Source organism: Microcaecilia unicolor, chromosome 8 (genome assembly GCF_901765095.1).
Source record: "Microcaecilia unicolor chromosome 8, aMicUni1.1, whole genome shotgun sequence".
NCBI classification, from domain to species: domain Eukaryota; kingdom Metazoa; phylum Chordata; class Amphibia; order Gymnophiona; family Siphonopidae; genus Microcaecilia; species Microcaecilia unicolor.
In genome coordinates this window covers 244,099,985-244,127,150 of record NC_044038.1, presented here as the reverse complement: position 1 = coordinate 244,127,150, position 27,166 = coordinate 244,099,985, and the positions used below count along the sequence as shown (strand labels likewise).

General features: G+C 46.0%; 1 protein-coding gene across 7 annotated transcripts in view; it reads left to right on the top strand.

The window, feature by feature from the left end:
* TOX2 (TOX high mobility group box family member 2) overlaps window positions 1-27,166 on the top strand; it is a 314,937-nt gene that overhangs the window by 123,301 nt on the left and 164,470 nt on the right. The gene's annotated exons all lie outside the window — the stretch shown is intronic.

Here is a 27,166-nt window from a genome sequence, read left to right as displayed (position 1 = left end):
CATATTACAAACACTAAAATGAAAATAAAATGATTTTTTTCTACCTTTGTTGTCTGGTGACTGTTTTTCTTTCCATATTGGTCCCAGTCTGTGATTCTCCTTTCCTTTGTTTTCGCTTAACTCTTCTTTGCCATTTGTCATTTTTTGTCTCCATTTCCTTTGCTTTCTTCAATATTTTTCAGGCTCTCTCTCTGTCCAGATTTAATTCATTCTTACTATCCATTCTTTAATTTCCTTCATCTACCCGTGGCTTTTCATCTTTTCCTCACCCTTGTTCTCCCCATGCCCCTTCCTCTTATTCTCGTCTTTCTCTATTCCCCTTTTCCATCCAGCAGCTCTGCTTTCTCTCCCCATCCTTCCAGTGTCTCCCCTATTTCTTTCTGCATTCTTCCATCCAGCGTCTTCCCTCTTTCTCTCCCTATCCTTCCGTTTTCCCTCTCTCTCTCCCCATCCATCTGTTTTTCCCTCTCTCTCTCTCCCCATCCTTCCATCTGTTTTTCCCCCTCTCTCTCCCCATCCTTCCATCTGTTTTCCCTCTCTCTTTCCCCATCTTTCCATCTGTTTTTCCCTCTCTCCCCAATCCTTCCATCTGTGTTTTTCCCTCTCTCTCCCCATCCTTCCATCTGTTTTTTCCCCTCTCCCCAATCCTTCCATCTGTTTTTCCCTCTCTCTCCCCCCATCCTTCCATCTGTTTTTCCCCTCTCCCCAATCCTTCCATCTGTTTTTCCCTCTCTCTCCCCATCCTTCCATCTGTTTTCCCCTCTCTCCCCAATCCTTCCCTCTGTTGTTTTCCCTCTTTCTCTCTCTCCCCAATCCTTCCCTCTGTTGTTTTCCCTCTTTCTCTCTCTCTCCAATCCTTCCATCTGTTTTTCCCCTCTCTCCCCAATCCTTCCCTCTGTTGTTTTCCCTCTTTCTCTCTCTCCCCAATCCTTCCATCTGTGTTTTTCCCTCTCTCCCCATCCTTCCATCTGTTTTTCCCCTCTCCCCAATCCTTCCTTCTGTTTTTCCCTCTCCCCCCATCCTTCCATCTGTTTTCCCCTCTCTCCCCAATCCTTCCATCTGTTTTTCCCCTCTCTCCCCAATCCTTCCATCTGTTTTTCCCTCTCTCCCCATCCTTCCATCTGTTTTTCCCTCTCTCTCCCCAATCCTTCCCTCTGTTGTTTTCCCTCTTTCTCTCTCTCCCCAATCCTTCCATCTGTGTTTTTCCCTCTCTCTCCCCATCCTTCCATCTGTTTTTCCCCTCTCCCCAATCCTTCCATCTGTTTTTCCCTCTCTCCCCATCCTTCCATCTGTTTTCCCCACTCTCTCCCCATCCTTCCATCTGTTTTCCCCTCTCTCCCCAATCCTTCCCTCTGTTGTTTTCCCTCTTTCTCTCTCCCCATCCTTCCATCTGTTTTCCCCCTCTCTCCCCAATCCTTCCATCTGTTTTTCCCCTCTCTCCCCAATCCTTCCATCTGTTTTTCCCCTCTCTCCCCAATCCTTCCATCTGTTTTTTCCTCTCTCCCCAATCCTTCCATCTGTTTTCCCTCTCTCTCCCCAATCCTTCCCTCTGTTGGTTTCCCTCTTTCTCTCTCTTCCCAATCCTTCCCTCTGTTGGTTTCCCTCTTTCTCTCTCTCCCCAATCCTTCCCTCTGTTGGTTTCCCTCTCTCTCTCCCCAATCCTTCCCTCTGTTGTTTTCCCTCTCTCTCTCTCCCCAATCCTTCCCTCTGTTGGTTTCCCTCTTTCTCTCTCTCCCCAATCCTTCCTCTGTTGGTTTCCCTCTTTCTCTCTCTCCCCAATCCTTCCATCTGTTTTCCCTCTCTTCCCCCATCCTTCCATCTGTTTCCCCCCCCCCCCCTCTCTCTCTCTCCAATCCTTCCCTTTGTTGTTTTCCCTCTTTCTCTCTCTCTCTCCCCAATCCTTCCCTCTGTTGTTTTCCCTCTTTCTCTCTCTCCAAAATCCTTCCCTCTGTTGGTTTCCCTCTTTCTCTCTCTCCCCAATCCTTCCCTCTGTTGGTTTCCCTCTCCCTGCCAAGTTTCCCGCGAACGGCGCGAAGTCGCGACGCACGCGGCACCAGCCCCTATTTCCGGCCGCTGCTGCTTCTCCTGTTGAGCAGCAGCGGCCGCTACACAAAGAAAAAGAAGATTAAAAAAAAAATTTGAAACCTGGCTGAAACGCGGCACCCCGGCACTGTAGACAGCCATTAGGCATTGGCTGTTGCCCCGCAGCCGCTCCTCCTCTTGCCTTTACGTCACTGCCCCTGGATGAAGACCCCGGAGGAGCGCAGTGACGTAGAGGCAAGAGGAGGAGCGGCTGCGGGGCAACAGCCAATGCCTAATGGCTGTCTACAGTGCCGGGGTGCCGCGTTTCAGCCAGGTTTGAAGTATTTTTTTAATCTTTTTCTTTGTCTAGCGGCCGCTGCTGCTCAACAGAAGCAGCAACGGCCGGAAATGGGGGCTGGCACTGCGTCCGTCACGGGGCGGGGGGAGCAAAAAAAAAAAGGTGCCGGTACGCCGTACCGTTGCGTACCGGCACAAAAAAAGCACTGGAGATATCTACAGTAAACCTGCGTGAAATGTACATTCAGTGAAGATAAAACATTCAACTCTATTACATGCATATTCATTGTGGAAATCCTTAAAACTTAACTGGCTGGGAGCAGCTTAGGACAGGTTTGGGAACCACTGACAATAGGTGATTCCCATAGATGATTACTAGAGAGTGAAAGTTCTTCTGTACGTCAAGGTTGGACAAATCCTGGGTGCTAGATTACCACAGCACCTAGAAACTGCACCCTTGTCCACCACTGCTGAGCAAGCAACTCCTCTTCAGTCTACACCATCCCGTGGATCCTATAAAGGTTGCCGAAATTTGTGTGCCAAATTTTGGGCATGATCCTGAGATGTGAGCACAAAGTAATTACTTAATGAGCCAATTAACATCAATTATTGGCAATTATGTGGATTTTTGCAAGCTTCCACCTGCTCCAAAATTGTCTTGTGTGCAGGCCAAAAGGTGGCATGGTCATGGGAGGGGCATTCCCGTAATTTAGTCAGGATGTTATAGAATTTCGGGGTTGTGTTCTCAACAGGTTTCACATGGTGTAAGTCTGGGCGCCCAAAGTTGGTCATGAGAATCGACAGTAAGTGTTATGCTTGGCGCGGAGCACACTTTATAGAATGCGATTTCAGCAGGGATCTTTCCGGTGCCTTTGATTCCAGCCCCATGTGATTTGGCTTAAGTTTGAGATGCATGGTATAGGAACTCTTGTGCTACTCTGGCTGTCATGAGATTTCAGCCCACATGTCCTAAACTGCTGTGACAGCAGAAGCAAAATTAGCACCTTTGTTCTCTATCAGATGCACATGTGTGGACACTCAGCGTTTCTCAAGGGACCGTGAATGCTGCACCTCAGGCTGCACACAGTCTGACAGGGAAGCTTCCTAAGAAAAGCAAATAGCAATTTATTTATTCCTCAGTCTTATCTACTGCCTGTCCCTGCAGGCAACAAAGCAGTTTACGACAATGTTATAAAATGCAGGCAATTAAAACAGAATGTCGGGATCATTGAAAAGGAATGGAGGACAATGCTGTCATTATGCCTCTGTGTAAGTCCTAATACCCTGAGCACGGTACACAGTTCTGGGCACCCGCAACTAAAATAATAGAGGACTGACAGAAATGATAAAGGGATCGGACACCTCCCTTATGAAGAGCAACTAAACAGGTTAATGTTTATCGGTTTGAAGAAAGAGATGACTGAGAAATGGACAGGATAGAAGGTTATAAAATAGTTAGGTTTCTGTTTATGTGGGCTTTCAATAACATAATCAAAGCAGTTTACAACACACGTTCAAAATATGTTCACTAGTTCACAAAATTATCCATGGAGACGCACCAGCTTACATGTCTGACCTAATAGACTTACCACCTAGGAATGCCAGAAGATCATCCCGCACATTCCTCGATCTGCACTTCCCCAGTTGTAAATACAAACTATTGCACGCGTCAAACTTCACCTACTTGAGCACACAGTTATGGAACGCACTGCCGCGCAACTTGAAATCGACCTACGAAAGAACGAACTTCCGCATACTACTGAAGACCCATCTCTTTGAAAGAGCATACCAAAAAGACCAACCCAAGTGAACATACACTACACAACTCGCCTACTTAATCTCAGAACTGTTTCTTCAAATCTGCTTGTATACCTACTACTTTGATTTTTACCATCATACTAACCGAGATCATGCAATACAAAATGTTTATATTACTAACACTTTTCCACTACTCATGATGTATTGTAAGCCACTTTGAGCCTGCAAAGAGGTGGGATAAGGTGGGATACAAATGCAACAAATATATAAATAAATAAATAAATAAGGAAAATATATGAGAAAGAAAGGAATTGGGAATGGGGTGGAATGGTTCACCGGGGAGCAGTTGTTTAATCTTTCAAACAACACAAAAACAAGAGGTCACGCCATGAAACTATTGACCAGCAGATTGAAAACAAATCATAGAGAGTTTTTTTTTCTCCTATGCAGCATATAATTAGCAGTGAAATCTGTTGCTGGAGGATGTGATTAAAAGATATTTGGACAAGCTATCGGAGGAAAAGTCCATAAAAACTTGCAAACCAAGTAGACGTAGGAAAGCCATTTCTCATCCCTGAAATGAGCTAAGAGAAACAAATAAACGTTTGGGGGATCTGCTATCGGAGATAGGATCTTGGGGTCAATGGACCTTGATCAGGACTTCATCCTGCTGCCACCAACTTTGTGGGGAGCAGGGTGACACTTCCTGTGCAGGCACAGAGCAGCAGCAGTGGGTACGGTGTATTGAAAGCATTTAAGTAACGTACAGTAACATCCATGGCTGAATCAATTGCCCAACACGGTTCGGCATATAGCCTGTCTTAGGGGACTTAAGCCAAACAAGATGTTAATGCTTTAGCGAGACAGCTGATGACAGCAGATGACCATCAAGGGGGGGGGGGGGGGAAAGAAGGGTATCAGCAGAAGGAATATTAGGTGTCAAAAGGATAAAAAATGAAAACTTCGTAACAGCTTACCCTGAAAAAGATAACACAAGGCTTGCAAAATAATACCTGGAGGTCAGTGGTTCCTAAACTTGGTCCCAGGGGCTCCCCAGCCAGTCGGGTTTTCAGGATATCCACAATGAATATTCATATGAGAGATTTGCATGCACTGCCTCTACTTCATGCAAATGTCTCTCATGAATATTCATTAAACCTGACTAGCTGGGAAGCCCCCAGGACCAAGTTTGGGAACCACATGTATAGGCTTAAGAATAGATATTTCAGTTACAAAGGGTCCCTTTTACTAAACCTTGTTAAGCGCCGACACGCACTTAACATGGAGAAAAAGGCCTATCGCAATGGGTTAGATTCTGTATATGGTGCCTGAAAAATGCACATGGTAATTAAAAATATGCCTGGGCGTATTCTTTAAAGTACGCCTAAATTTTATAGAATTGGCTTAAATTTCCGCATGGTATATAGAATACACCGAGTGCCTCTACACATGACCAAATTTGGTCATGTCCATTTAGACCATATTTTACCTTGCCTAAGCTCTGATGCCTAAATTTATTTATTTATTTATTTGCAGCATTTGTATCCCCCATTTTCCCACACGTTAGCAGGCTCAATGTGGCTTACAAGTCACCGTAGTTGGGAGCTCCAATACGGTCGATATTAAAAAATACAAATAGAATCAGGGTAAGGGAAGGTAGGGGTAAATGGGGACATTAAATGGCAAAGATATCCTATATAATAATTCTCACCTCCAACGTTCTAATGTGCCTGGTACCATGGCTCCCTTGGAGGTGGTCTGCTGGCAGTTTAGAATGCACTGACGTCAGTGATGTCACTGACAGCTGATTCCAAGGCAAGGGGTGTTTCCCTACTCCTCCCCCTGCCTGGGAAACAGCTGTCAGTGCCCCTCCCTCGGCGCAACACCCAAGCCCCTGCCTTGCAAAACCACGAGCCAGGCAGGGGGAGGAGCGTGTTTCCCTACTCCTCCCCCTGCCTACCAATCAGCTGTCAGTGCCCCCCCCCCCCTCGGCGCAACACCCAAGCCCCTCCGCCCCGGCGTAGCACCCATGTCCCTACCCCCCTCAACGCATCACCCAAGACCCTCCCCCTGGCGCATCACCAAAGCCCCTACCCCCCCCCCTTGGGCACATCAACTCTCTCGCCACCCGCAGCCACCAATGCTAATGCTGTCCGGCCGCTGCTGCTTCTCCTGTGGAGCAGCAGCGGCCGGTACAAAAAGAAAAAAGCCAAAAAAAGATTTTTAACCTGAAACGCTGCTCCATAGACAGCCATCTGGCATTGGCTGTCGTCACTGCAGCCGCTCCTCCTCTCCCCTCCACGTCACTGCCCCTGCAGGAAGACCCCGGAGGAGCGCAGCGACGTCAGAGGGGAGAGGAGGAGCGGCTGCAGAGATGACAGCCAATGCCAGATGGCTGTCTACGGAGCCGTGTTTCAGGTTTAAAATCTTTTTTTGGCTTTTTTCTTTTTGTACCGGCCGCTGCTGCTCAACAGGAGACGCAGCAGCGGCCGGACAGCGTTAGTATTGGCGGCTGCGGGTGGCGAGGGGGTTGATGTGCCAGAGGGGGTGTAGGGGCTTGGGTGATACGCTGGGGGGGTAGGGGTTTGGGTGATGCGCCGAGGGGGGAGGGGAGGGTCGCTGGACATGAGTGGCTGGAGGGGGGCAGGGGGAGGGGAGGGTCGCTGGATATGGGTGGCTGCAGGGGGAGAGGAGGGTCGCTGGACGTGGATGGCTGTGGGGGGGGCAGGGAAGAGGGAAGTGGGGAGGGGGTCCTGAGACCAGATGGGTGGCTGCAGGGGAGACAGAAGGGACGCTGCAGAGGGGCAGGAGGAGAGGAGGGTCACTGGACATGGGTGGCTGCAGGGGAGATAGATGGGTCGCTGGACATGGGTGGCTACGGGGGGGCAAGGGGAAAGGAGAGGAGGGTTGTTGGACATGGGTGGCTGCAGGGGGGCAAGGGAGAGGAGGGTCACTGGACATGGGTAGCTGCAGGGGGAGAGGAGGGTTGGTGGACATGGGTGGCTGCGGGGGGGGGGGGCAGGGGGAGAGGAGAGTCGCTGGACATGGGTGGCTGCAGGGGGAGCAGGGGGGAGAGGAGGGCCGCTGCACATGCGTGGCTGCAGGGGCCGAGGAGGGTTGGTGGGGAGGGGGTCCTGAGACCAGATTGGTGGCTGCAGGGGGGGCAGGGGAGACAGGAAGGACGCTGCGGGGGGGGGGGGGATTACCTTGCTAGCGCCCGTTTCATTGCCTACCGAAACGGGCCTTTTATACTAGTAAGAAATAACCTTGTCTTTTAAATCAGTGCAGTGTTGAGGCTGCTAATCAGAAACAGCAGGGTAGGCCTTACAAAACAGATAGGTCTTCAAAGTTCGCCTGAATTGTAGATGGTCATGTAATTAGGCGCAGAACATTCTATAATAACATGCATAGATTTTTGAACCGCCCATGACCACGCCCCTTTTCAACAATGCAACTTGGAATTTGCACACATCATCGTGTTACAGAATACACTTAGCAAGTTGCACGTGTAAATCTTAATGCCAGTTAGTGCTGCTAATTGCTTGTTAACGTCTAATTAACAGCTCTGATTAGCTGGTTAACCAGTTGAGTTACTCGCATTGTTGTAGAATACTTTTCGATTTCCGCATGGAAATTAAGGCGCAATGTATCGGATTTGTGGGAAAATGTGTTAAGTGTTTTACAGTAGTTTTCCCCATAGCACATGCTATTTATTTTTAGGAGGGGGCATGGAAGTGTTTTCTAGCTAGTGAATGCACATTAGCGCATGCTCGGTGGATTACGCAGACTTATCAGAGGAGCACTTAGTTCCTCCTAAATAGGAGCAGGTAAGTACTTCCACATTATTTTTTGCAAGTCCCACATGCTTAATGGAAAAATTAGCATGGGAACCTGCAAAAATAAAAGAGAAAAAAAGCCCTGTTTTAAGCAAATAGGTTTAGCAGGTGGGAAGGTCAAGCACTACGCCCATTTCTTGACACCAAGGTACAGCATGGCCGATAAGGTGAAATACTGCTACATCAGTATTTGACTCTTCTCTCTCCTTCTCTGCTCATATCCAGCAGATTGCCAAGACTTGTCGTTTCTTTCTTTACAACATCCGTAAAATCCGCCCCTTTCTTTCCGAGCACTCTACCAAAACCCTCATCCACACCCTTGTCACCTCTCGTTTAGACTACTGCAATCTGCTTCTTGCTGGCCTCCCACTTAGTCACCTCTCCCCTCTCCAGTCGGTTCAAAACTCTGCTGCCCGTCTCATCTTCCGCCAGGGTCGCTTTACTCATGCTACCCCTCTCCTCAAGACCCTTCACTGGCTCCCTATCTGTTTTCGCATCCTGTTCAAACTTCTTCTACTAACCTATAAATGTACTCACTCTGCTGCTCCCCAGTATCTCTCCACACTCGTCCTTCCCTACACCCCTTCCCGTGCACTCCGTTCCTTGGATAAATCCTTATCTGTTCCCTTCTCCGCTACTGCCAACTCCAGACTTCGCTCCTTCTGTCTTGCTGTGCCCTATGCCTGGAATAGACCTCCTGAGCCCCTACGTCTTGCCCTATCCTTGACCATCTTTAAATCTAGATTGAAAGCCCACCTCTTTAACATTGGTTTTGACTTGTAACCACTTGTATCCACTTGCCTCCACCTACCCTCCTCTCCTCTTTCCTCTACACATTAATTGATTTGATTTGCTTACTTTATTTACTTTTTTGTCTATTAGATTGTAAGCTCTTTGAGCAGGGACTGTCTTTCTTCTATGTTTGTGCAGCGCTGCGTTCGCCTTGTAGCGCTATAGAAATGCTAAATAGTAGTAGTAGTAGTAGTAATAAGTTGATCATATCAGCAAGCTGATCACCACTTCCAATAGTAGATACACTGGAACCAGGCTGTGAAATAAACATATCTTAGCTTGTTGAATGGTTGTGTACAATTATAGCTGTTATAAAAATCCATACTACGGAAGTAACTTCCTCCAGTCCTCACACCATACAAATACACAGGCTAAACTATAAGGAGAAGGCATGCACAAAGCCATAATACCTCTCGCTATCATTGTAGCCAAACTAAACTCATAGATTAAGTAAAACACAAGTTTAAAAAAGCTATTTGTTACCTTAAATCCAAGAAAAATGTTTCCAAACAGCCAAAGTTCAGTATAGACGTTGATCTAGCCTTTTCCAATCAGCATTTTCCTGGTGTTGACTTTGATTAACAGCTGAATCTGGAAAAACCTCAAAAATAAGCAAAGAGACCCTTTTACAGAAAGGGACTTTTTTTTTTTTTTTTGTAAAGGATCTCTGATTATATTTGAGGGGTTTCTTAGATATATCTCGATTCAGCTGTCAATCAAAGTCAACTGTGGGGAAAATCCATTCACCTCCTTTTTCCATGCTGGTTCAAAAGAGCAGTTTATCCCAAAATGCCAGAGGAGGACCCAGCCTGATACGTAGTTGCTTGCCTCCCCATCTTGTCATGTGATTGGAGGGGGCTAAAGCAATATGGGGTAGGAGGGAGTTGTCATGGGGGTGGGGAGTTGAGGAACAAGCTGGGTAATGTATCATGGTCTTATGGAGCTGGAGCATGTTGGAGGGGCTATGCAATATGGATGAGGTGCTGGAGCAAGGAGAAGAGGTGAGGGTATGTTCTTGGGGGGGGGGGGGGGAGGGATAAGAGGAGGGTATGAGCCAGGGATAAGAGGAGGGTATGAGCCAGGGAGAAGAACTTGAAGATAGGTCTTATTGGGAGTTAGGGAGAGACAATTGCAGAGGGTAGAGAGATTACAGGAAAACAGAGAGAAGGGTGGAGTAGTGGGAAGTAGAGAGAGAAAACTGGGGGCTGTAGAAGTCTGCCAAGCACTAGCTTTGCTTCCCAATTACCGGTGTTGCCACCCAATCTCCACTAAGCTTCTGTGGATCCATTCCTTCTGAGCAGGATTCCTTTGTGTTTTTCCCATCTCCACCACCTCCAGCAAGAGGGCATTCCAATTATGTTTGCGGATTAATACCTTTCAAATATAACATTTGTATTATATCACCCCTGTTTTTCCTTTCTTCTAGGGTATACATGTTCAGGTCAGTAAGTCTCTCCTCGTACGGCATGTAATGCAAATCCCATACGATTTTGTAGCTTTTCTTTGCACCGCTTGAAGTCTTTTTACAGCAAGATACGGCCTCCAAAACTGAACACAATACTGTGCTCTAACTGTAGTTGGATTTAATTGAATTACTTAATCGCCCCCGAAATCAAAATGCACTTAAGCTAACTTGTACACACTAATTGCTAACCCAATGTAGAAACAATTACCATGCAGTAATTTGCAGATTAAGGACCAGGGTTCAGTAAATTTGTATCCAAATTTGGGCAGCGGCACTTACACCCAGGGGCATAGCCAGACTTTGGCGGGAGGGGGGTCCAGAGCCCGAGGTGAGGGGGCACATTTTAGCCCCCCCTCCCGCCGCCAACCCTCCCCCACCGCCTCCATCGCCTACCTTTGCTGGCGGGGGACCCCAACCCCCACCACGTGCAGGACGTCAGACTCAGAAACAGAACGAAGCTTTGCGCCGGAAGAAGAGGACCTCGGCTTGTGGGGGTTGGGGTCCCCCGCCAGCAAAGGTAGGTGATGGCGGATTAGCAGCAGGAGGGGGGGTCAAGAGGGTCATCGGCAGGGGAGTCCAGGGCCAAATCTATGGGGGCCCAGGCCCCCGTGGCCCCACGTAGCTACGCCACTGCTTACACCTGCTGAAACCAGTTATAATTCCTAGTATTCTATAACATTGCGTGCAAATGCCCCTGACCCGCTCATGCCCCTCCCGAGGCCACGCCCCTTTTGAGTTGTGCACCATGGAAATTGGGCGCACAGTTTTATAGAATACCATGTAGCAAGGTCTGTGCGCAAAGCCAATTTAGTGGCAATTAACATCAGTAATTGTTAGCGTGGTTAATTGGCTCACTACCCGATTTAGTTGTGCGCATCTCAGGATCACGTCCAAATTTGGGTTTTGAGCTCCCTTTATAATTGGCTAATGCGCTTTAGTTAAAGGCCCCTGTTAATAGCAGACATTTCCCTTTCATCAGGTAGTCGTCTGGTGTTTTAGTTGAGTCGCATGAAGAATTTCTGGACAAATTTCCTACTGCATTTTCAGGATTCAAGAGAGAATTGTTTGAAGTTACGAAAAGCTTCTCTGCCACAATTCCAGATCAAAGGAGTTTAGGCTGCTGCAGTGCTTATGACGACTGTGATCCCGAAACAGCAAAAACAAGATCAAAGGGTCACAAGATTATGAAGAAAGGGAATGGCAACTTTCATTATTCCAAAAACCTGAAGGCAGAGACTGAAGAGATGGATAAGAGTAGAAGAGAGTGAAATAAAGGATAGGCTGACGAGATTATGATCGTGCTGGAAGTAATGAGCAATCCTACAGTTCAGAAGATTCACGTCAGAGGACGAGGGGTTAGAATAGCACGTTTAGAAGCAGGGGTTGCCAGGGTTCAGGTCCCACTTTTTTCTCACGGAAACTCCTAGTGACTTTGGGGTTAAGAAATATTAATTTGAATTAAGCTGCATAAAGAGCAGGTCTAGAGCTGGGAGCCAGCACATATGCACATAAGTTCCAGCAGGGCACTAAGCACTATTCTGTAGCTGTACACATAAGCAAATAGTGCATAGATTTAAGGGGTGTCTGCATGGGCGGGATATGAGTGGAATATGGGCGGAGTATGGGCAGGATATGAGTGGAATATGGGCGGGATATAGGTAGAATATGGGCGGGGTATGTGCAGGATATGAGTGGAATATGGGTGGGGTATGTGCAGGATATGGGTGGAGTATGGGCAGGATATGAGTGGAATATGGGCGGGATATAGGTGGAGTATGGGTGGGGTATGTGCAGGATATGAGTGGAATATGGGTGGGGTATGTGCAGGATATGGGTGGGGTATGTGCAGGATATGGGTGGAGTATGGGCAGGATATGAGTGGAATATGGGCGGGATATAGGTGGAGTATGGGCGGGGTATGTGCAGGATATGAGTGGAATATGGGTGGGGTATGTGCAGGATATGGGTGGAGTATGGGCAGGATATGGGTGGAGTATGGGCAGGATATGAGTGGAATATGGGCGGGATATAGGTAGAGTATGGGTGGGGTATGTGCAGGATATGAGTGGAATATGAGCGGGATATAGGTGGAGTATGGGCGGGGTATGTGCAGGATATGAGTGGAATATGGGTGGGGTATGTGCAGGATATGGGTGGAGTATGGGCAGGATATGAGTGGAATATGGGCGGGATATAGGTGGAGTATGGGTAAGGTATGTGCAGGATATGAGTGGAATATGGGTGGGGTATGTGCAGGATATGGGTGGAGTATGGGTGGGGTTTGAGCAGGCCTCCCACATACAGCATTCTGTAAATTCCACATGTAAGTTACACATGTTCCTGCCTCGTTATGCCAGGTCTGTGGCTGGTGTAACATAACTATAATTTTAGGGGTGTCCTTGTTGTCCAGTGCATTACAGAAAATGGGAATTACAGTGATAGGGAGGAGTGGCCTAGTGGTTAGGGTGGTGGACTTTGGTCCTGAGGAACTGAGTTCGATTCCCACTTCAGGCACAGGCGGCTCCTTGTGACTCTGGGCAAGTCACTTAACCCTCCATTGCCCCATGTAAGCCGCATTGAGCCTGTCATGAGTGGGAAAGCGCAGGGTACAAATGTAACAAAAATAAAATAGATACTATTGGAGATTCTACATGGAATGTTGCTACTATTTGAGATTCTACATGGAATGTTGCTATTCCACTAGCAACATTCCATGTAGAAGGCTGCGCAGGCTTTTGTTTCTGTGAGTCTGACGTGCAGGACGTCAGACTTACAGAAGCAGAAGCCTGCGCGGCCACATTGGTGATCTGCAAGGGCCGACTTCTACATGGAATGTTGCTAGTGGAATAGCAACATTCCATGTAGAATCTCAAATAGTAGCAACAGTGGAGGAGTGGCCTAGTGGTTAGGGTGGTGGACTTTGGTCCTGAGGAACTGAGTTCGATTCCCACTTCAGGCACAGGCAGCTCCTTGTGACTCTGGGCAAGTCACTTAACCCTCCATTGCCCCATGTAAGCCACATTGAGCCTCCCATGAGTGGGAAAGCACGGGGTACAAATGTAACAAAAATAGCATTGGGCTGAAAATCCCTCTAACTGGCCCTGTACTCTCCATATAATAAAGGAGTGGAACGAGGTCAAGAGCTAAACATCTTTAGGGTGCTATACGGAAGTTTTGCAGTTCCTGTGTAATAGTGCATGGGAACTGCAGTGCCTGTGCCAGACCTGTTGGGGGTGTGACCAGCCTTAAGGAAGCAATCGTATAACAGCGTCCAATGTGTGTAAGACCTCACACTGTATGTTTTTGTTTTGTTGTCTGGTGTGTTTTAGTCTTGAATTATGTATTAATTTTTATGAGTGTAAGTTGTAACCCGCTTAGATACATTGAATAGGTGGAATATAAATTTGATAAATTATCAATAAAAGCAAGAATAATAAATTATACTTGTTGTTCATTGTAATTGAAGCCGATTAATGTAGCGAGAGGAAAAGACCTCAGATGCTCGGCTTGTTGTCTATATTATTACAACCTGAACAGCCATTCGAACGTCCTCATAGGTCAGAAAAACCTCCTCTAATTATTTTTGAAAATTTTTTTTGTCTGTATTAGTTGATTGCATGTTATTGCTAACATCAAGTTGGTAATTTTCAATTCACTTCTTGAAGAGCACTCATCTCTTTCAAAGCAGCCCGTCTCTTGCTTATCTGGTTTGCTCAACAGAGCACCTCCGTTTCACAATGTGCTTCTTCGGGAGCCAAACCTCCAGCTTTACTTTTCTTAAAATCCTGATAGTGCCTTCAAGTACATCTCCGCAGAATTTTCTTGTAGGATACTAGGATAAACTGCACACTTACACTGAGTCTGTGACTGCTGAAAACGCACAGGCATATGTTCAAATGTCAGCCCTGCCCATGACGTCCTCGTGCCCTGCCCCATTGCTTGTACATTCTGTGTCATTTTAGTGTGTAAATACAGATCGGGCCAGATATTTTAAATGACTTAAACAGCCAGGAGAGGTTCCTGGCCTTCTAGTTTGCCTGTCCAGGACTAACCAGGCATATTCATTGCCAGATGGTTCTGCTGAAAATGTCTGTTAGCGCCCAAGCTGAAACTGGCTATTTGAAGTCAGCATTTGGTTCAGCCAAAGTAACCGCATAAACAGGACCACAGGAAACTCAGTCCTACCTTTATGCTGTGCCCCTTAGCCAGTTAAATGCTGAATATCCCACTTAACCACTTTGTTTTTTTTCTGACCCCGCATACCCGGAAATTGAATGCTGAAGCCTGGACGTGGCCTGATGTTGATTTTCTGGGGATAACGCCAGCGGCACTCAAAATGCTGATCACTTCCGATTCAATATCAGGTCAATACTACTACTACTACTTATCATTTCTAAAGCGCTACTAGACGTACGCAGTGCTGTACTCTTGAACATGAAGAGACAGTCCCTGCTTGGCAGAGCTTACAATCTAATTAGGGCAGACAAACAGGACAAATAAGAGGTAAGGGAATATTAACATAGTAACATATAACATAGTAGATGACGGCAGAAAAAGACCTGCACGGTCCATCCAGTCTGCCCAACAAGACAACTCATGTGTGCTACTTTTGTGTATACCCTACTTTGATTTGTACCTGTGCTCTTCAGGTCACAGACCGTATAAGTCTGCCCAGCACTATCCCCGCCTCCCAACCTCCAGCCCCGCCTCCCACTACTGGTTCTGCTATCCAATCTCGGTTAAGCTCCTGAGGATCCATTCCTTCTGAACAGGATTCCTTTATGTTTATCCCACGCATGTTTGAATTCCGTTACCGTTTTCATCTCCACCACCTCCCGCGGGAGGGCATTCCAAGCATCCACCACTCTCTCCATGAAGAAATACTTCCTAACATTTTTCTTGAGTCTGCCCCCCTTCAATCTCATTTCATGTCCTCTCGTTCTACTGCCTTCGTATCTCCGGAAAAGGTTTGTTTGTAGATTAATACCTTTCAAATATTTGAACGTCTGTATCATATCACCCCTGTTTCTCCTGTCCTCCAGAGTATACATGTTCAGGTCCGCAAGTCTCTCCTCATACGTCTTGTTACGCAAATTCCATACCATTCTCGTAGCTTTTCTTTGCACCGCTTCAATTCTTTTTACATCCTTAGCAAGATATGGCCTCCAAAACTGAACACAATACTCCAGGTGGGGCCTCACCAACGACTTATACAGGGGCATCAACACTCCCTTTCTTCTGCTGGTCACACCTCTCTCTATACAGCCCAACAACCTTCTAGATACAGCCACCGCCTTGTCACACTGTTTCGTCGCCTTCAAATCCTCAGATACTATCACCCCAAGATCCCTCTCCCCGGCCGTACCTATCAGGATGATAAAATAAGGGTTCAGAATAAGTGAATAAGGGTTAGGAGTTAAAAGCAGCATCAAAAAGGTGGGCTTTCAGCTTAGATTTGAAGACGGACAGAGATGGAGCTTGACGTACCGGCTCAGGAAGTCTATTCCAGGCATATGGCGCAGCAAGATAAAAGGAACAGAGTCTGGGGTTAGCGGTGGAGGAGAAGGGTGCAGATAACAGAGATTCACCCAGTGAACGGAGTTCCTGGGGAGGAATGTAAGGAGAGATGAGAGTAGAGAGGTACTGAGGAGGTGCCTCAGTACCTCTTCACTCTCCAATATGTTTGTTTGTTTATTTGATACTTTATATATTGCCTTTTGTAAAGCAAATAATCATCAAGATTGGAAAGGAAAGACATATTCTGGTATAGGACAGAATATACAATCGAAGTCCCATCCACATACCGTGTTTCCCCGAAAATAAGACACTGTCTTATATTAATTTTTGCCCCCCAAAATGCGCTAGGTCTTATTTTCAGGGGCTGTCTTATTTTTCGGGGAAACATCGGGGTTGGATCGGGGTTGGCCCGCCCACCCTCCGTCGCTCCCGGAACTAACTTTAAACGCCTCCTTTCACCTTCACAGCAAACAGCAGCAGGGCAGGCCACTCCTTCCTTCCGTGTCCCGCCCTCGCCTGACGTAACGTCCGCGAGGGCGGGGCACGGAACGAAGGAGAGGTCTGCCCTGCTGCTGCTTGCTGCGAAGGTGAAAGGAGGCGTTTAAGGTTAGTTCCGGGAGCGACGGTGGGTGGAGGGGGGGACCGGTGACCTCGGGTGGGGGGGGCGGCCCGGGGGCTGCCTTGTCCGGCTCTCTGCGGCCCTGCTTTCAAACAAAAAATTTGCTAGGTCTTACTTTCGGGGGAGGCCTTATATCTACCAATTCAGAAAAACCTCTATTAGGTCTTATTTTCGGGGGATGTCTTACTTTCGGGGAAACAGGGTACCATACTGCCAGCAATGTGTAGACACAGAAGAATCGACAGTCAGGCACAGGCCCGGGAGCTACCAGAGGCCTCTCCACTCAGAGGCTTAGTTAGGTGGGTCAGCTGCTCCCCTAAAAGGACTTCCGATGGCGCTGGCGCCTATTTTTCACATGATCTGTCACGTTTAAATACGTGCCGTCGGCAGCCCGCTCTCCGCTCCCCCTGCGTCCTCAACCTGGCTACGCTACTGCCTCCACTCTTTCATGAGATCAGAAATGCAAGACTAAATAAATGCATTTTCAGTGTGGCTTCTTAGAAGGTTCAGCCCATAGGGATCACGGCGAAGAATCCTAAAGGGTAGAGGTTCTAACCGGAAAAACGCTGACTGGCGAGTGGAATCGAAATGAGTCTGAGACAACACTGAACTTTGTACTGTGATTTGCCACAGACTTGTGCAATAAGAAGCCAGGCTGTTTTTAGGTTGATGTGCTGCATCCACTGCACAGTTTCTACCCCCCCCCCCCCCCCTCCCCAGCAGATGGTTGCATTAGTTTGGTCGCAGAATTTGTATCCATGTCCAACTCCCCCATTTCCTGGTACCTTTCCTACCTTGCCCTCTGAGCTATCCGACATTACTCTCACCCTTTGTTCATCTTGTACCCCTTCCAGTTGACTTGGTTGTTCTAGAACCATTCTGATCCTCCTATCGGAATCTCCTGTTTTCTCCTTGTTCCATTCCAGATCTTTCTCGGCGTCCACCGTTCTACTGGTCCCTTTTCACTTTGTTAGTCTGTCTTTCCAGATCTTCCTTTCTCTTTCTGCATCAGCCATTCACCTCATGTTCTCTGTCTTTTTCTGTTTCTCTTTGTTCATTAGCCCTCAATTGTTTTATAATGTTATCACTTGCATATTTCTTTGTTTTCATTTTCCCAGTTAGGGATCCTAAATTTGTACTCTTTCCCTTCTTGCAGCATTTCCCTTGATAATTATTCCAGTTGTGTCATGCTTTCTATGTATAACTCTCTGTATTTAAAAGTAGAGTTTATAGCATACAAATAGCAGGATATCATCTCCTTATCTTCAGGGGTCTGCCAAATTGTAGTTCATTAAATTCTGCGGACTGTCTCCCCTGCAGTGGGTCCATGAACACGTTCGACATGGCCTGTTATTGCAGCAGGGATTCCTTCATCATCTGAATTACCTACATTGCCATCATCATTAATCCTGGTAGTTATGCTGAGGGTGGGCACCTTTTTGTCTTGGGCGAGGCATGGCCAGTATACATTTTCCTTTTTCCCTCTTGGCATGCTTTAATTGTAATAATTGCCTTGCAGAGACTTAGGATAAATGATGTTACAGAGCAAGGTCACCGTGTGAAAATACTCAGCAAGTCTTGTTAACGGTAACTTATTCTCTCCTCCTTGACAATGCAGAGCAGTTTTGTCAGCCTTGCTGCTGAACTTTATACTGTGATTGCCACAGACCCGTGTAATAAGATGGCAAAGTTGTTTTTAGGTTGATGTGGTGCATTCACTGCACAGTCATCAATCCCCCCTCCCCCCAAGCAGGTGGTTGCATTATTTGCACTATAGTAAGAATGACTCGTCATGGAAACTCCTGGATTTGTTGGGTCTCTTCAGCTCAATGTGGAGGCTGCAACACACCAAGAAACCAGTCCTGAGTTGGATACTAGACTGGAGCAGTAGTACCGCAAGGTTGCTTGGGAGGTCGTGGCAGCCATTTTGCAAGGACAGCCACTAGGAGCAGGAGCTAGGGGGCTGTGCTCCAGCCCCCAACAACCCTCTGGACCACCAGAGATTAAAAGGTAGGCCTGGGGAGGCCTTCCGAAAGTTCTGGGGTTGGGGTTGCAACGTTGTGGGGGGGGGGGGTGCTAAACGTGGTGTGGTATAGGCTGGGGGAGGGAGTGTGGGAAGGAAGAAGAAGGGCCAGGAGGGGGATCACAGTTATACGGGTACCAGCCTAATATTCAGCTGGGACCTGCATAACTGTCTTATGTGGGCCTCAGCTGAATATTGGCTGGGCCCGCTTAAGCTCCGGCAGCCTGCCCACCCACATTTAGCCCTCAATATTCAGTGCTGGTTCCCGGACATGACCCGGCACAGAATATCAGGGACTAACTTATCCAGCAACAGTCGGCATTTTAAAAAATGTTGACTGCCGCCGGCTGAATATTGGGGGGGGGGGGGGGGGGGGGGGGGGGACAGTATGCATAGAGGTGACACCTGCAGGCATAAGAGCTATTGTAGTGGTGTACAATTGGGTACAGTAGGGTTTTGGTGGGTTTTGAAAGGCTCACCATACAATATAAGGGGCTAACGAGGTGTGTACCTGGGACCTTTTATGTGAAGTCCACCTTGGCGCCCTCTAAGGTACCCCACTGCTCTGCTGGGATGTCTGTGTGGCCAGTCTACTAAGAATGCTGGCTCATCCTACATCCCAGTGGCTTGATTTTGTGCATTTTTCACTTGAATGATTTTTTTTTCCAAAAATGGACCAAAAAGATAAATGCACAGAGCACAGAAACATCTAGCAAATGGCCATTTTCAAAACAAAAAGTTGGATGTTTTTGTGGTTTGAAAATGGCCATGTTTACTACTGGATTTTTGGACATTTTTCACAAAATGTCCAAAATTGGAGTTAGATGTCATTTCAAAAATGCCCCTCCACATTGTCATTTGAATTCATTTTGTTGTTAAAAGTTATACTTCAGCTTGTTTGTGGACGTGTGATTGGATTTATTATATGACTTGACTGACACAATTTTCTGTACACCTCCCATTTGCTTTTTTTGCTTCTTTTGTTTCCATTTGGGCAGACCTCTCTTTTCTTCTTGGTGGTCCAAACAGTTCCCATAGTCATACAGACCCGACGTGGTCATGTTTCGCCAATTAAGGCTGCATCAGGGGTAGTAATATAAAACAGCTTAGCCCGGATGGCACAACTGATCATCCAAGGTGGCTTCAGAGGATTGAAGCTGCTGCTCCACTTCTGTGAAGGAACATCACTGCTGAAGCCACCTTGGTTGATCAGTTGTGCCATCCGGGCTAAGCTGTTTTATATTACTACCCCTGATGCAGCATTAATTGGCGAACCGTGGCCATGTCAGATCTGTACGAATAAAGGAACTGTTTGGACCTCCAGTGTCTGCTTTCTGTTTTTTGTTTTGTCACTGCTATTCCTCTCTTTTTTTTCTTTACATCTATCTCAATGGTGTGATAATCTAGATGCCAGTAGCCAAATATAGACATAAATAATTTAAAAAAATATTTCATAAATAAATGCAAGCAAGAAACATAAATAAAATTGAAGAACGAAGAGACCTTCAACTCTTCACTTCTCATACAAAGCTTCCAACTAATGAAGGCTCGAGGGATCCACGGCTTTCTAGAATTTTCTTAAGTTGCAGCAAGTATTCATCTATTCCTCTTTGGGCTCTTAAAAAAACTGAAAAAATAGAGGCTTAAACAGAGAAATAGGTAAAATGTTAAGAACAGGGGATTTCTTTCCCTTCTTCACAGCTGGAATTTATTTTTCCCCTGCTAGAAAATGATACAAAACCCATCATTTGCTCTACTGCAGTGGGTTTTCCAACCAGTTGGGTTTTCATAATATCCCTAATCAATATGCATGAGAGAGATTTGCATATAATCGAGGTGACAGGCATGCAAATTTGTCTCATTCATATTCAATAGGGATATCCTGAAAACCCAACTGGCTGGTGGTCTCCTATGACACATAGGGGCTAGGGGGAATAAGGTGCCTGATTTGGAGGGAGGCTGGATTGGTGGCAGGATCTGAAGAAGGGACCTCTGTAATGGTGCTGATGAGTGGGTGATACTGGAGAGGGAGTATTCTGGTCAGGGATGTGTCTGATGGGGGGATCAAGGGGTAGATAACAGTATTAGAAGGGAAGGGAAATGGGACTTGATATACCGCCTTTCTGAGGTTTTTTGCAACTACATTCAAAGCGGTTTACATATATTCAGGTACTTATTTTGTACCTGGGGCAATGGAGGGTTAAGTGACTTGCCCAGAGTCACAAGGAGCTGCAGTGGGAATCAAACTCAGTTCCCCAGGATCAAAGTCCGCTGCACTAACAAATAGGCTACTCCTCCACTCATTCCACCAATAAGAGCCAACCTCATCAGTGATGTCACAATGGCTTGATTGCCCCATACTTGGCTCACTTCTGATATTGTGATGTCATAAGGGAAAAGGGGAAAGGGAAATGGGACTTGATCTACCGAGGTTTTTGCAACTACATTCAAAGCGGTTTACATATATTCAGGTACTTATTTTGTACCAGGGGCAATGGAGGGTTAAGTGACTTGCCCAGAGTCACAAGGAGCTGCAGTGGGAATTGAACTCAGTTCCCCAGGATCAAAGTCCACTGCACTAACCACTAGGCTACTCCTCCACTCATTCCACCAATAAGAGCCAACCTCATCAGTGATGTCACAATGGCTTGATTGCCCGATACTTGGCTCACTTCTGATATTGTGATGTCATAAGGAAAAGGGGGAAAGGGACTTGATATATCACCTTTCTGAGGTTTTTGCAACTACATTCAAAGCGGTTTACATATATTCAGGTATTAATTTGGAACCAGGGGCAATGGAGGGTTAAGTGACTTGCCCAGAGTCACAAGGAGCTGCAGTGGGAATCGAACTCAGTTCCCCAGGATCAAAGTCAGCTCCTTTAAAATTTAGTGGTCTGCAGCAATGTAAAATTTCTATTTTATCATGAGCATCACTAACCTGCAGTAAATATTGCTATGGTAAAAGGAACCTTTTTTCCACAGCGTAGTACCTACCCCTCTAAATCACTGAGTGGGTCCAGTGCTATCCATATAATCGTGAGCTGGGGTGGAGTGGGGCAAGAGTGAGTCTAAAAACTATCGATGATATTTTTATCAATTTTTGAAAGAGCTGGAGGCAGCGCAGTCACTGGCTGGTCTGTATTTTCAGTGCCAGTGACTTGAACGTATGGATTACGTTAAATGCAGTTGGGTGTGGCTGAATATTGATCTCATCCTGTTTATCGACGTATCTGCTCTTTATTGTATTAGCTGCCACCCCAGTGATCAGAACTGCTGTTTCGGGTAGCCGGAGCTCTGTATAGCAGCTTTTTATTGTTTTCACCAACCTTGTGCAGCCCTAACTGAGAAACAATTAACAGACCCACTACTTTTGAATTTAATTTTCCGTAAGTCAGCAAGACAGCAGAACACTGATCCTCTCAGCTTATTAACAGCAACACTGATTGCTCTCTCTTTGTTTGGGAAAGGGATTGGAATTCTGGCATTTCTACCACTTTTAACAAATTAGGAGCTTATTTGTGCCCCTTAGGATGTGTTAAATGCAAAATGTAATTTGTCTTCCAAAAGAGGACTTCAGTTGTAATGTAATATGGAGTCTGATCCAATGGAAGTGACTGCACGGCAATGCAAGATGAGTGAGAATTGTGTTGCATAGACAGATTTCTAAAATTAAGTCCAATATGGTGGAAGCTTGATTCATAGAAGATTTTAATAGATGTAGTCAGGGCGGGATGACCTCTCTAACAAGCCCCCCCCCCCCCCCAATGCTAATATAATGTGCTTTTAATTTCACATATTGATTATGGGAATGTAGTTTACAAGGAAATATCCTTTTCTAATATGAAGACGTTGCAAACACTTCAAAATGCAGACTTTAGGCTACAGGGTGGTTCTCAGAGGTATTATCATGTTACCCTGCTTGTGATACACTGCCACCGGTTGCCTGTGAAATATAGAGCACATTTTAAGCTGTTGGTACTCCAGACATAAAAAAAGTACAAAGGTCCTTCAAGATAAAGACGTCAACTTGGACGTCTACTGCTAAGCCCCGATACAGTCCATGTTTCGGCCAAGCTGCAGACGTCAACTTGGATGTCTATTGCTAAGACCTGATACAGTCCATGTTTCGGCCAAGCTGCCTTCGTCAGGAGTCTTGCAAATGTGAGCAAGTTCAAGTATAGCAACCCTTCAAAGGAGAATACGAAATCTCGGATCATAAACACACCGACAAAAGCGCAAATGCATCAAATAGACAAAACTCTCTCTCGGTACAAGCTCTGCTCTAGAAAAGCTGTTGGTACTGGCGCACAGGGAATGTTGGGGTCAGTATTTCAGTCGCTGACTACCAGTGGCGTTATTCCCAAATATGCAGTGCCAGGTGATGTCCAGGCTCAAGCATTGAATATCCTGGTTTATGTGGAGTTGGTTAAGTCAATATTCAGAACTGAACTGGCCATTGGTTACCACATAAAGATAGGACTGTGTTTTATATGGTCCCATTCATGCAGTTACCCTGACTACCAGCACTTAACTCCGCTCCAGAATGCCTCTGGTTTTCACATGGCTGCTCACCGCTAATTTACAGCAGTGATAACTGGTTAAATGCCGCTGAAAATTAGCAGATATCCCCAAACAAGAATTTAACCAGTCAGCGGTCGGTTAAATCAATCGACCAGAAGATGTTGCTGTTTAATAAGCTTCAATATGATGGAACCTCCTCATACTTGGCCATATAAGCTATACCTAGAAGAAGTTTGTGATCTATAAATGATCATGGTATGCAGCTTCCATCTGTCGCTACTGCTCGAAGGGCTATTACTAGGAATAAAGTATTTTTACTACTACTACTTATCATTTCTATAGCGCTACTAGACGTACGCAGTGCTGTACACTTGAACATGAAGAGACAGTCCCTGCTCGACAGAGCTTACAATCTAATTAGGCCAGACAAACAGGACAAACAAGAGATAAGGGAATATTAAAGTGAGGATGATAAAATAAGGGTTCTGAACAAGTGAACAAGGGTTGGTACCTGTTTTGTAGAATCTCCTTCCGACTTAGGGAGGAGGCTTCCCTGAAGCGGTGTAAGATATTGTTGAAAACATTATAGGTAGGCCTTTGGCCAGGATGATACAGGGCTGGACCTCGCATGCAAACTGGATCCTGTAAGAGAGGAGGCGATGAAAGGGCTCTTAACATTTAGAAGATGGGGGATTCTGATGTGTGTGTTTCCCTGGTGAAAATGGAGTTCCTTTTTATTTCGATTTCTGGTATATTGTTCTGTAAACTGCTGCGATCTGTCAAAGCTTAACGGTATATCAAGCTTTAATAAACATAAAGTCCAAGTTCAGTCGTATTTGATAAACCACAGATCTATTGTAAGTACAGAATCTAAATGGTTTACAAAGGTATTCATGGCAATGGGGAGGAAATAATTAAAAGAACGGCAAAATGTGAAAAGAGAAAAATATGTCAGAAGGGCAAGAATAAGACGAGACTCGGCCACGATAGGGATACAGCAAAAAGAAAAATTACAATATCTAACAGAGGGAGGGTTGGGGAGTGGGTAGAACAGTAGGAGGGGTTGGTAAAAATTAAAAATGTGTATTTTCAAAGAGAAACAGAAGCTAATTTACCTCAGTGACACAGAATAGTAAGCTTTAAGCTGGAACGAGTTGTAGAATCAGGAGCAGCATTGGGAAGGTAGGGCCGCTGAGAGAGGAACAGGGGGGTCAAAATTCCCCAGGCCCGGCCTCCAAGGGGGGGGGGGGGGGGGGGACCAGGCTCTAGCCTGCCACTGGCAAGCTTCTTCCTGCCTGTTTCCGGGTCTGTCCTCTTCTGCTCCTGCGTGAATTCTCCCGAGCAGGGTTGTGTGGTCAGCATTTTTTCCAAAAACTATTGTGACCCCTGAGGCAGGTGTTCTCTAACACTGAAACACGGGCCATGTCGGATCCTTTGTATCCAAGCAACGAATAAAAGCACCACCTCCTGTGTTAAATTGTCCTTTGGCCAACCTCTACTCCTTCCTTCCTGTACTACACACATAGAGGTTCTTCATGTTTGCTATGCCCGTTCCTTGCTCCACATTTATGAGGTTGATCATAAGTATTTGGGCTCTGGATGCATTATGTCTGTTTGAAAGAGAGCTTTAGGAATTGGGCTAGGCACACCCTGACCTGCCCATGTCCCACACCCCTCCTGCAGTTTTTGTGTGTATAATTTGTAGATTCCCAACAAATTATAGCCAATAGTTGGTTCTTAGCGTCACGTAGAAGCCAGTTATGAAATAAATACTATTCTATAACTTGTGTAAGCGTGAAATTTACACACAGGTTGAGAGAAGCAGGGAGTTAGTGGGTAGAAACAAAGTGTATTGTTTTCCTTTGCAAACAAAGGCCCTTTAGATTGTTATGCCACGTAAGAGGTATTATTTTCCTTAATGGTTGTTTTTCCTTGAGTGATCACTACACATTATATATACACGCACCATGACCAAGAGAGCGTTTTGCTTTCCCGTCCTGACAGTGTGATTAACTGTTAGTTCCAAGGGGGAAATGTTATATTCTACATCAGTGTTTGAATGCAAACCTGAGCAAAACAGGAAGACTCCGTGCTCCGAACGTATCTTAATGAGAACTAGTCCCAATCTGACCGGCTTCTGTTTCATGAATTATTTAAAGCACCTTTCTGTCTGCCAGCTCATCAAAAACCCTCTGCTTCTTTAGAACATACTCCATATTGGTCTGAAAAGCAAAAGGAAGCAAACCCCCATCCTCTAGCGAGACACGTGAAAAATAAATCAGCAGCTGCTCCCTTTTCGAAGTGAACGCGAGGGTGGGGTTTCTCAGCTTCTGTTAAGAAAGAATCTATAGTCCAAGGGTGGTCATTTTACTTCTGCCTATTTTTGTGTCATCTTTTCAGGTTCCTTAATAGGGTTTTTGAAAGTAGCAACTAGTGAAGTGCAGCTGCCCATTTTAGGTTTATTTTGGTCTCCGTGGGCCTGATATTCAAAGGGGTTTGACTAGGCAGCAGTGACTCCTGCCCAGTTACACAGTGCTGAGCTGGCCAGCCCAAGAAGGTTTGATAACGGGAAACGGTATGATGTCACAAGGCTGAAGCTGGTCTCCACCCTCTCTGCTGCCATCTTGGTACACCCAAAAAATGAAATTAATTGGGCAACAAGCTCTGCCTACTGGCTTCAACCCACGTAGTGTGCCAGATAGGCTCTTCTAAACATTCAAAAAGTTCGGGGTGGGATTAATAAATCGCTGGAGTACGAAACTGTAACAAAATCCAATATGCAAGGTAGACACCAGCTTAGAATCTACTTGACCTTCTCGGTCTCCGTTTGGGAAGGAAAAAGGCCTCAAAGAGCTCTTAGATATTAAATATCTAAAAGAGCTAAATGGATCAATTCAATGCTGTCTTCATCATCGGCCAAATAAACCTTCCAGAGCTCAACTATGTTGATTTATTTCTTTTCTATTCTTGTTGTTTTTTTATTACTTGTTTTACTAAGCTTCTCACTTCAGACTTAAATTAGAAAATTTAAATAATCAGTAATCCCAAGGAGTTAATTCACTCCACTGGCTTCCATACACATCCAAGCCAGTCTATCCAACGATGAGCTATGGTACTGAAAAAAGGACACTTATCTTTTCAATGTCCATGTTCTTAGTCGTCGACACGCGACTGTTCTGCTGTTGTCTCTATCTCATCAGCCCCTCAGAACCCCTGTGCTATAACTTGCTGTCTTCACCCCTCTGCCCCAGAATCTACAGTTAGGGCGAGATTCTGTACATGGTGTCCAGTATGTAGGCGCATTGGAATAACGTGCCTAATGTTAGTCTGTAAACGTGGTTTACAGAATAGCGTGGTTTATAGTACAGTAGACGTGGTTTATAGAATAGCGCATAGACCGGGGAACGTGCGTACACTTATGCCACTGAAAACCTGGTGTAAATACCTGTGCCTAAATGTACACATAGCCCCCTGAATTCTATAACAATCTGTGTAAATGTTATTGACACCCCTGACACACCTACACTCCTCTCATGGCTATGCCCCCTTTTCAGCTAAGTTTATTGCAATTTACACACGCCTCTTTTTAGTATACGCCTACAAAGAAGTGCACGTAAATTCCAACTATTGCCAATGAGTGATATTATCGGCCAATTATCATCACTAATAGACTCATTACTAAATTGTGTAGTGTGTGTAAATTGGCCGCATGCACAATTTAACGCAATCTACTTGCCATGCCTTATATAGAATTTGGGAGTGACAAGCTAAGCGCCCAGCTAACATCTGGGTGACTGGCCTGACATTGAATATCTGAGGTTAATTTAGCTGTCAGCAGTCAAGTGTATAAGAAATGCTGACTACCAACGGCTGAATATTGACCAGTATGACTAGAGGCTGAATATCTGTATCTGTACATATAATTTATTCATATTTGCTGCCCTTCCCCTTTTTCTCTACGTATACCATGGAAGAGGGAGGGGGGGGGGGGGTCCTTCCTTCTACTTTCTCTAAGAGTCAGATTATTTCCCTTTCCTGCTTCTGGTCCTTACGTCCTCTTCAGCTCCTTGACAGCCCCCAACTTGGTCACCACCAGCTCCTATACTTCATCTGGCAAGGCCTGTGCTCCCTACTAGCCACATTTCTTAGTCCGTTAGAGTCACTATGTCTACAGCTGGTGAAACCTGAGCTTCCTGCCATCCATGGAGCTCTGGTCCATTGGCACTACTCAGTCTCTGGCTAGCAAGGCCTGGGGTCCCACCAGCCATGCTGGTTAGATGTACTGAGTCAGACCTGTTCTCTGAGGGCCTCCTG